Here is an 11,366-nt window from a genome sequence, read left to right as displayed (position 1 = left end):
TTCAGAGTCCTTTGCTCATATATTTTTTTTTCATTAAAATTTATCTCTAATTGGCTTAATTTCAGCATTTAGTCTCTTTATTGTGGATGAGCTAGTGGATGCCATATTTATTGTGCTATTTTATGTTTTAGAATATTAGGTGTCATATATTTTCAGTGAAATTTTGGTTGAGTAAGTAGTGTTGAACTACACTTACTTTAATATCAGAATTTGGGAGAAATAGTCCTTTAACATTTAAATGTTACTGGATTGATATCTACGTCAATATAAAGTTTTCTCAATTTTCATGCATTTTGTTTAGTTTAAGCATTTCTTAATATTTAAAGTTAATAAGTAACTTGCTATTAATGTTTCTATGTCAACTTCCTGCTTTCATTTGTATAGGATATGTAATTTTGGTTGATAATTAATGGTATGAAGGAAAATAAAGTGAAGTTATGAACTTAACACAGGAATTGAATAAAGTCCTTTGTAAAGAGCTGACATCTGAAGAGATAAATTGAATGAGGATGTAAACCATGAGAAGGAGGGTATAAACCATGTTAGAAGTTGGTTTCATGCAGATAGAATAGCAAGTCCATCTCCTTATAGAGGAAATGAATTTAGTTGTTTATCAATCACCCTATACTAGTTTTTGCAGTGCCTCCCATGATTAGGGGTTTCTTACTCATATGTTATACACACCTTTTTGATTAAGTACATCTCTGCTCAACCTTCTTTTTAATACTATAACTTAGGTTGATTAAAAGTTTCTAATTTAAATTTGCCTCTAAATATTTGTCTCAAAGTTTTGATTTGTGTAAGTATATACACAAAATGAGGATGATAAAAATAAGGTATTGCAAATAGTAAAAATTTAGAAAGAAATGCATATGCCTAGAACAAGTTCTAAGGTGGTCTAACACATTAATAACAGAAATTCTTCAAAGGACCAGTATTTACAAGTTTTCCACATTCTGGAATTATTTTTTAAAAAGCCAGATTCCAAAATCAATGAGAATAAGCTATCAAAACTCAAGTTTCAAAAATATAAAAGTTCTCCCCAAATTTGTAAACATCTCACTTATGGGTAATGAAGCTAAACTCTTGCATACATTATTAAAGAGAAAAAATATATATATAGCGTAAGTAGCAGCTAAAAGTGGTTGAGTAAAAGGAAATCCATTACTATAACTAATCATGCTGATAAATATGTGACTATTTGGTCTGTATATTTGGAAAGAAATATCAGTAAAATTGAACAATCATTCTGGTAAAAATCTCTGAAGGAAATATGAATAGGTTCTTTCTTCACTGATCAGCAAACTTTAAAAGTAATGTGTATTTTTCTTTATCATCATTATTTCTCAAGTTCTTATGATATGGGATTAGTTTTTATGAAGTTATTAAAATAGCTTCAAATAGCATACATACATATCCTTATTTCAAAATTTCTGAAAAATTTAAGAACCTACAGATTCTGCTATGTATTGAATGCCACATCTGGGAAATTACATTTATTTGGTTGTGATACAGTAAACTTAATATAAATCTTATTTTCATGAAAATATGTAATAATAAGTGTTTACCAAGCTTTTTTTTAAAGATTTATTTTTATTTATACAAGAAGTGGGGTACAGGCCAGAGATGTGGAGGGTGAGAGGATTCACCAGGGACAGAGTAGGGAGCAGAACAGGCTGACTGACTGAAATTCACTGCTGAGGGGAGCAGTGGGCAAGATGGGAGAGGTCTGCTGCGCCATGTGGTACTCTTCCTGGCCAGCCAGGAATCGAACCCGTGTTGCAGAGGCTGCGGACAGTTTCCCAGCACTGTGCTCAATCCGCTGCGCCACCACAGAGGCCCCTGCTAAAGCTTAGCATCACTTGATCTTCTCGTTTTTCATGGTACGGGGTAAAGATATTCCTTTGCCTCTCTGAGGTTTCTTATTTTTGTAACTGTGAATTCATTAAAAAAATAGGTAGAGATAAATAAAATGACTTTCATATCCATAAGAACAGCTAGCAAATTAAAATTTCATACTTTTATTTTACCCACCTTTTTTAATTTTTTGACTATGGCACCTTTTTATTTTAAACCAACTTTTCAAATAGCATTGAAAGTCCTATTTTTTTGAAAAAAAGATTTATGTATTTCTGCATACAAGAACTGGAGTATGGGCCAGAGGCACAAGGAGTGAGAGTATTCACCAGAGACAGAGCGGGGAACAGAACAGGCAGACTGACTGAAATGCACTGCTAAGGGGAGCAGTGGGTAGACAGAAGAGGTCTGCTGTGCCACATGGGTCGATTCCTGGCTGGCAAAGTATGGAACTGGTGCTGCAGAGGCTGGGGATAGCTTCACAGTGCTGTACTGATTAACCCCTTGCACCATGAGGGAGGCCCGAAAGTCCCATATGAATAGAACTTTTATTTTTCAGTAGTGTTGTTTTTTTTTTTTAATTTGAGTATGTTATTTTTATTGAGTAACAGTGGTTTCCAAAATTACACATGATTTTTAAGAGATTTCAAAATAAAACACCCCTGTCCTCTGTTTGCTATATCAGTCTCTTTGGCATTTGCTTATAATTCCTCATTTACTATTGGTATTTAGAGGAATTTAAATTCTTTCTAAATCAGTTTGCATGACTTTTCTCCAATGTGTAAGTATATGGCACAACACCAGAAAACAGGAATTTCAGCAGTAGAGATGAAAGGAAACATTTTGTGATAGGAAATGTGTATTTACCAGAGAGAAAAGTGAGTCAGATGAAAAGTTAGATAACTGAAGGAAAAATGACACATAAAAATTATGTTAAGAGTTATACCTACATGCTAAAAAATAACAGAAAATAGTTTACTAGCAAGATATCTTTAAACACCTTAACAATTTACATACTTACAGAAAATATTTAACTATTTCTAAAATTCCTTTATTATTTTAAAGAATATCCATTCATAAATATATTCATGTTCATGAATATACATTCTATGATGATCTTTTCAGAAGATTTCATTCATTGGTTACTCTTTCATATTTCATTTGTTTTAGTTATGAAATTTTATCTGTTTTAGTTTTGAAATTAACCAGTAACTTGACTACAGCCAAACCATGCATCTCAACCCAACATTTCCAACATCCATCCTTCTAATATTTACTGGTTACTTCCTAAATTTCCAAGCTTTCTCATCATGTGTTATTATCACAATCTCTAGAAACTGTCTAGACTCTTATATACTTTCTCATCTTTATTTCTTTCTCTATTGATTTATTAAACTGACTCAGGTATGGAATTTTAATTTCTCATATTAAAAATAAGATAAAGAAATAAGAAAACTTCACAAATATGTCAACATCTTCATCAATCTCTAATTCTGTGTTTCTCTTCACACCCTATGTTTTAGATATAATTTTCTATCCTTGCTATTAGGATTTGCACACTTCCTACTGTCTCCTTATCTCGGAGAAGACTATATACACAATAGTTCACAGAAACTGATGTTCTTTGGAATAGCAAAAAACTAAAGTGAATCTAAATAAATTGAAAAGACTATTCTCTAGACTTACAATGACTTCATAACATTCAAAATGGTTGACTCCCTACTCTGTATTGAAACATGCTTCCCTCTATACTCAAAGAAGCTGTCAATTTATTATCCTATTTCGCTTTATTGTCTTTTCCTTTTTTGTGTTTCTCTATGACACTTCTTCATCTTTCTAATCCATAAATATTGAGATGGCTAAGGACAAAATCATGGGCCCTCTTTTTTTTCTTGATTAAATGCTCTTTCTAGATGATCACAGTCACTGCAAACACTTTGATTTCTGTTTTTAAATGATTAGATAAGTCACTCAAAGGAAGTTAGATTTAAGCTCAGTGTGAATTCTAACATTCGGTCCTTCCCACTTTAAGTCATTTACCAGTAATTACAAATTTTAATTTCAAAATCTTTTAAAAATCAGTCTATTTCCCTATATAGATTGCCACAACTCTAGTTCAATGCATTGTTTTCTAATTTTCTCTTACATATCTTAAATCTCTTTAATTCATTAATTACCCTGTAGAAGAGAATAACAACTTATTTTTAATGCAAGACTTGCCATCTCACTTCTTTACTTAAAATCCAGAAATGGTATCACATGGCTCACATAGTAATATATCAACTTAGCAATTAAAACTCAGAAATTTCATCATAAACACCCCCATTAACTTGGGTTTATGCTGTCTACCACTTCTTATCCAATCTACAAGGGGACCTCAGAAGTCCTCCCTTGAACTGGTGCATCATTTTCTTTATTTTAGATCCTTGAACAATGCTTGGGTTTCTGTTTAAATATTATGTACACACATGGCACAGCACACACTCTTGCCTGCTGCTCCCCTCAGCAGTGTACTTCAGTCCATACTACTGTTCTGCTCCCCACTTCTATCTCTAGTAAATCCTCTCACCCCCTTACACCTCTGGCTTGTACCCCAGTTCTTAATTGATACATAAATAAATCTTTAAAAAATAAATAAATATTATGTCATGAAAGAAACTCTCCTTAGCCCCCGTAAACTTAGACCTCCTTGTTAAACATTTGTAGGTTAACATTTGCTTATAAATAATGTCAAATTATAACTACTTTATTTTTATTTTTAATGTTTGCATTCTTCCTTGGAATATTAGTGATTATGTTTTAAAGACACAGAAAACTATGGCTAATTAACACATTCTAGATTATTAATAATTGTTCAGTGAAGGAGGGATAGAAGGAAGGAATTGAGATAGAATTTGAGTGAGTAAAGGGGATATGACAGTAATAATTATGAGTATGAGAACAGATACTAATGCTATATGAAAGGAAAATATTAAGTCATAATGTAAGGATGATGTAACAGTGTAGAACCAGGAATGCTTTCATTATTTGAGATTCTTATGGGTTGTATGCAGTAGAATTTTCTGTTACTAAAGTGCCAGTGTCCAGGGAATATCATATAATTGTAATCATATCATTGCTAGTAATGGATTCGAGATTAGTATAGATTGGTATAAATCTATAATTTGATAAATAAGGATACACAGTATAAATAAATAATTTTTAATTTCCTAATGAACTTATAAACAAAATAAATAAGAATTGATAATGCATCACTCATGTGATACCAATTTTTCCAAGTTGAAAATTTGTTGATATTTTCACAAAGTGAAATAGTTGCAATAGTGCTAAAATATTCAATATATTAAAATTTGTAGTTCCAAAGTGGACATATCATTAAGTGGGTTTGCTAAAAATAATCTGAAGAACTAATATTTTAATATTTACTATTATTGGTTAATGATGAGCTTCATGTAAGTGGTGTATATCGATCACATCACTATGCTAATATTTTGCTGTTTTTCAGTTCGTTGAATACATTTAAAAATAAATTTCATTTGTTTATAATTAATGGATTTCTTATATGCACACACAGTTAACTCATTTAACTCTATCATTTAAAAAAATAGGTTTGATTAATTCAGAGACATACAAAGGAACTACAAATAATGCATATAAAGTACCTTCACATCTATGAAGAAACTATCTTCAAAAATGAGAACATACTAGTTACTTTGATGCTTTCTTAATGAAATACATTATTTACATGTGGGATCTCAAGACAATAATATATTTACTGTTTTATTTTTCAGAGGCAGTGACTTTTGTTTTTCATTTTTATTACAATAATAGTAGGACTTTTTGATATTTATGGGAGGTAGAATTGTTTGTTTTTCTACAGTAATAAAACCTTATTTTATTGCCTATTCTGTTTCACAATAATTATTATGACTTTGAAACCCTCCTGGCATTTTGTAAGTAACAGAACAAATAAAACCATGTCAACTTTTCTGTTTATTGTAAAATTCTAGTACTGGAAAGTTGTTGATGAGGAGCTTTAAAGCTAAGGGGCTTTATAATGGGAAAAATATAATCTAGTCCCTCAGCAGTGTTTCAGATATGATGCAAGATGGTATTGATCAAAATTACCAACTACCTCAATGATAGTTATTCAAAAGGAAAATATATATGTAACTGTAGCTACTAATGTAACTAATTTTCTTCAGTGATGCTACTTTGGAGCTAAGTTCATAGTTTGTAAATAAGATTAGAGTTATTTGAAATGTTTGAATTGACAGTTATCTTAAACATAGTTTTTTAGTATAAGCCAATCATTCTCACACTCTAAAGCTGGGTTGATGACATTCTAAAAGCTTTCCAAATAAATATATTTCCTGATGATCTGGACAAGTAGAAGCTGAGCATTTCTGATTTAAATGGACATAATTCCTTTACATTATCTGGCACGCTGCCTCAAACAGACAGTAGCTATTCATTGCCAAAGCTGATGACTACAATTTCCATCTGTCATATCCTGGGCCATGTTGCCTGGTGTGAGAAAATGCTCAGATCGGTCCCATTTACCAATATAGCTTCAAAGTGTGAATTTGGTCCTCAAATCCTACTTGCCCCTCCTGAGTATGTTCAGACAATAAACAATAAACAATAGCCAATTCACACAATAAACAATTGCCAAAAGGTGATGTGAAAGTCTTTATTGATATTTGAGCAAGCACTCCATTGAGTCCCAGCATAGGATTTCTTTTATAAGTTCTTGTCAGCTCTTGCTATAGGGCACTCCAACTTAAACTTGAGGTGATGAATTTATAGGCTTGTAGACCCTGAAGCTCTTCCTTAAATAGCAACATGGGTAAGGATGCCTGAAGGAATTGTTCTGAGAGAATAAAGCCTGCTCATAGAAGTCAGGAACAGAATATTAGAGAGAAGGGGGGAAGTTTCTGCTCCTTTCTTGAAGGAACAACACTGTTGTTAAAGATAATATTACTGACAATGTTAAAAATATTAAACCTGCAGCAGAGTGTGATGGATATTACCTAAGCTTTCCTCCCCAATAAAAAGTGAGCCATGCATAGAGACCAATTGGACCAAGGACCAATGAATACTTCAAACAGTTTCTTTATACAGAAACTAGTCATAGAAAAGGAGGAAATGTCTTCCTTTTAGTTTCACTTAATTGTTGTAGCTTTTGGTTGTTTAGGAGACAATATAAGAAATGAAAATCACATACATAAGACTTCAAGTCCTACCTCTTTCACTTACTTGAAATCCTCTTCAAAAGAACTTTAAAATATCTATTACTCCTACCTTCCATTCACAAATTGCTAACAAAATTACTCATATTTCAGGAATTTGAATGAGTTTCTTTTTTTTTTTAAAGATTTATTTATTTATTTATACAAGCGCTGGGTACAGTCAGAAGCGCGGGAGGGTGAGAGAATTCACCAGAGCCAGAACAGGGAACAGAACAGGCAGACTGATGAAATACACTGCTGAGGGGAGCAGCGTGGAGCAGGAGAGGTCTGCGTGCCATGTGGAACCCTCGCCAGTGGCCGGGAATCGAACCAGCTCTGCAGAGGCTGTGGGCAGCTTCCTGGCCCAGCACTCAACTGCTGTGCCACCAGGGGAGGCCCATATTTCAGGAATTTGATTACAAGTAAGATAAAGAGATTTCAAGAAGTGATCCATAAATTATATCTATGCATAAACAATAAAAGAGTTCCACAGCCAGTCATGTTTGAGATTATCTGTTTTTTTTTTCCAGTTTTATTGAAAAACAATTGACCTACAGTATTGTTTAAATGTAGGTGTGATGATTTTATTTACATATATTGTGAAAGATAGACTATCTCTACTTCAGCACTGATCAAATTTTGTAATATGTACTGGAAATCTCCATAGGAGGAGATGGCACTTTTTTAAACTAAATTATTTTTCCATGGAACTTCTCAAAAAAAAAAAATCTCAGGGGATTAACAATTTGTTGAAAAGCCTTTAGGAAACATCAAGTTAGGCATCATAAACAAAATGACCAAAATAACCACATTTAATGAGATCAAATTTTTATACTATGTGATTTGTGAACAATGCTTACTTTGTGTAAATGATATCTTTATATCATATTATGTGGTAGAAATTAAACACTTGTGTGGGATACATAAATGTGAATTGGAAATTTCATAAAAAAGCAGTGGGCCTCACCAGAAAAGACATATAAATAAAAGGTCTTTTAATCTGCATATTGTTCACGCTGAGTTTTGATAAAACTTACAGGAGGAAAAAAAGAGAGCATTAGTCATCATCATTCAAAATTTTAGAATTGTTTTTTTAAATACTGGGTAAAATTAGGCTAAAAAACCAAAAGGATGGAAAGAAGGGAAGAAAGAAAGGAAGAAGAGAAGATCAGAGGGGTCATTCCTGGGACACAGTGACAGAGATATTACATTAGTAATTATGCCACTTAGCTGATGAATCTTTTTCTTTTCTTGATTCGAATTAGTCTAGACTATCGTTCTGTTGATGCACCAACTACTATTGGAAAATTTTCACATATACAGTCAATTACTAGTTACCTCAAGAAAGAATAGGGGAATGCCATGACTACAATGTTAAAATCTGAAGAGAAAGTCAGTTCTCTAGCAGTAGTATTTGTGACTATAAACATATTATTAATACAGATAATGCAGAGAACCCCTTTTATCAAAATGTCCAAGATTTTTCCCCCTATTATCTTATATTTAATCTTCACTGGGGAGATTAAAGATTAAAGATTACTATATTTGAGTCATTGCTTTTTATATTATCCCATAGCTATCAAAGTAATATACTTTATTAGTTAATTCTTTAGTGTTTATATTGCTCACATTTATACTAGCATCCAACTTTTTTCAATTTTATGTACTTATTTCCATTTTGAATAACCAGTAATAAACCTGATATTACAAACCTATCATTTTTCAATGATAAAAGGACATTAAACTAGAAGATGTCATTGCTTAAGACTATGAAAGTAATTTGATGATAGAAAAAGGAAGGTTTTTTTTTGTTAATATCCAATAAGTTATTTTAGAAATTTAGAACTGAAAAAAAAAAATCACATGAATGTATCCTTTTACTGTAACCAAAATCTAGGTAAAGGAAAATAAAGCATTGAGATCTGGCTTTAAAAACTGTTTCCTATTGTTATGTAGCTCCATCTGCACCCTATTCTACTACTTGCTGCTGAGTGATTTCACAATCCATTTCCCACTCCGCTCTGTGTAACTTCAATGAGCATAATTTCAGATCTGTTACAACTAGAGTGTTTTGATGAATAAAAAGATATTCTAAAGAGAAAAAAAAAAGAAAACTTATGATCCACTTCAAGGAAAGTCTGCCAAATACTATTTAAAATGCTAGCATTTCTCATCCAGAAACCAATGTAAACTAAAATATAGATGACTTTATTCATGTTCCATTTAATAAATTTCCTTAATTCCACAAGGCAAGAAATCCTGGGTTGACATTTAGTTTTCCAGTAAGAGAAAGTGCAGTATTGTGCAGGGGCAAATAAAACACTATCTCAGCGCCTGACTTTATATCTATCCTCTAAAAGTCTGTAAGTGTCACTGCTAATTGTGCAGTTAGTCCTCAGGGGTCAGGAACTGGAATTCTGATCTGACAAGCTAAGCACACACCAAGATTAACCACAGGAAATGCTACATATACCCAATTCTCCTAGAGAGGAAGTATAAAACCCATTACTTGTGAAGTAGTGGGAATTTAAAATATTCTATAAAAATTCAATTTATGAATATTTTCTATGTGGGCTCAATATAGCCAATATCTTTATACTAGGATGGTTGTCAGAGGAAAGGGAATTTGACATTGTTGGTAAGATTTTCCAAGTGCAATAATATGGACACAGGGACTGGATATAGCAGATATTGCAATTATAGTTTTATGGTCTCTTCAGCCCAAAATACTTCAGTTCCACCGATTGCTTGTTGAGGAAAGTAAGGCTATGTAAAAGGAATATTTCAAAGGGTGCTCTACATGGTGGCTTAGGCCTGTGGGATTGGCCTATTTCTGTCTCTTCAGTCTCACTTCAATTTGTTTACTTCTTTGAGAATGGTACCCCACTGATGAGATTGCCGTACAGCTGTAATAAATTTAAGCAGTTCCCTTTAGTTCTGTGTTAAGAAAGAGTTCAAGGTCACATTCTGACTCAGAATTAAAGTGTGAATAAGGAGAAAAATATTTGCTGTATATTTTATATCTCTGATGGACTCTTTTCTTCAGAAATACAATTAGTTATTTCACCTTAATATATGGGCTCTTTGTATTCACCTGTAGCAATATTTTCAAATACAGATTTACTGTAATGATACTCTCATTGATGATGTGCTTTGATAATTTTTCCATAGATGGTTCTAATCATGGACAAAAATACAGAACTAGAAGGTACATATCTGATTAATCATTTCTATGATGCCCCTTTATTAACTTTGTTCCTGTAGCTGTCAGTCTTGTGCATGGAGTAGCACCCACACGTCACCACGCACCATGTTTGTTATACTATTTAAGGTATTGAATCTCATCTCCAAATACACCCATAATCCCCCACCATAGACCACTCAGTTTCCTAAATACTTTTTTCTCACCTTGCCCCCATCGTAGCCTCAATTTTACATCAACTCTTACCATTTGAATCTATAGATTCTGGATTTGGCAGCCTATGCAATATATAAGTCAAATATTTAAATAAAAATTTCAGTGTTTTCCTCTCTATATCTTATTTACTATGTTTCTCTGGAGAACTTTAATATACATTAGCCAGTCATTAATCAATCAAATTCTTGTTAGAGTCAGTAATTTCTTACACTTTACAAACACATGTTATTATGTGAGCTCTGCCTCCTAAATGGACCCAATTTGTCCAGTGATTTTGTAAACACACTGGCAGTATATAGGTGTGTGAGGGAAGATTCTGGTGATAAAGTTGGGATCCTGAGAGAAAGCATATCAAGTATGAAAATGTATTTCACATGTTTCCTCTGTGTCCATCCCTGTTCACATTTTTCGAGACTTCTGGACATCCTGGTTTGAAATGAGGCAGTTGAGAACAGGTAATAACTAAAATAATCACAGTTACAAATATACTTTAACAAAATAGAATTGGATTTATATGATTTTATTTTAGCATATATTATTTTCCTGATTTTTATTGTGAGAAAATTTGGAACAAATGAGAAAAGATAAGGAACATCATTAATTCACTAATTAGAATGAGCATCATGTTCTAAAAATGTAGATAAATGGAATTACTATAACTTGTAGAATAATAGAAGAAGAGTTCATAATTAGAAACAAATACACAAGTTCACAAATAGAAACAAGCATGAGGAATAGAAAATAAACATTTCAAAGGGGTAATTATATAGGAAAAGCAACTTCAGAGTTGTCTCATTCTTTTTTTTTTCTATAGAAATATGCCTCCAGTAATCAGATTCCTAAGAATCACTTTTTTGAAA

General features: G+C 32.4%; 1 long non-coding RNA gene across 2 annotated transcripts in view; it reads right to left on the bottom strand.

The window, feature by feature from the left end:
• Positions 1 to 1,619: 1,619 nt before the first annotated feature.
• The window catches only part of LOC129146746 (uncharacterized), a 421,527-nt gene continuing 411,780 nt past the window's right edge, over positions 1,620 to 11,366 (bottom strand). For both annotated transcript variants that reach the window (XR_008553891.1, XR_008553890.1), the window contains one exon: positions 1,620 to 1,934. This is a non-coding gene — a long non-coding RNA (uncharacterized LOC129146746). The remainder of the gene's footprint in view (positions 1,935 to 11,366) is intronic.

The sequence above is a fragment of the Talpa occidentalis genome, unplaced genomic scaffold, assembly GCF_014898055.3.
Source record: "Talpa occidentalis isolate TD23 unplaced genomic scaffold, MPIMG_talOcc4v2.1 talOcc4.4, whole genome shotgun sequence".
NCBI classification, from domain to species: Eukaryota; Metazoa; Chordata; class Mammalia; order Eulipotyphla; family Talpidae; genus Talpa; species Talpa occidentalis.
Note: the sequence above shows the minus strand (reverse complement) of the source record. Positions and strands in the feature narration are given on the sequence as shown.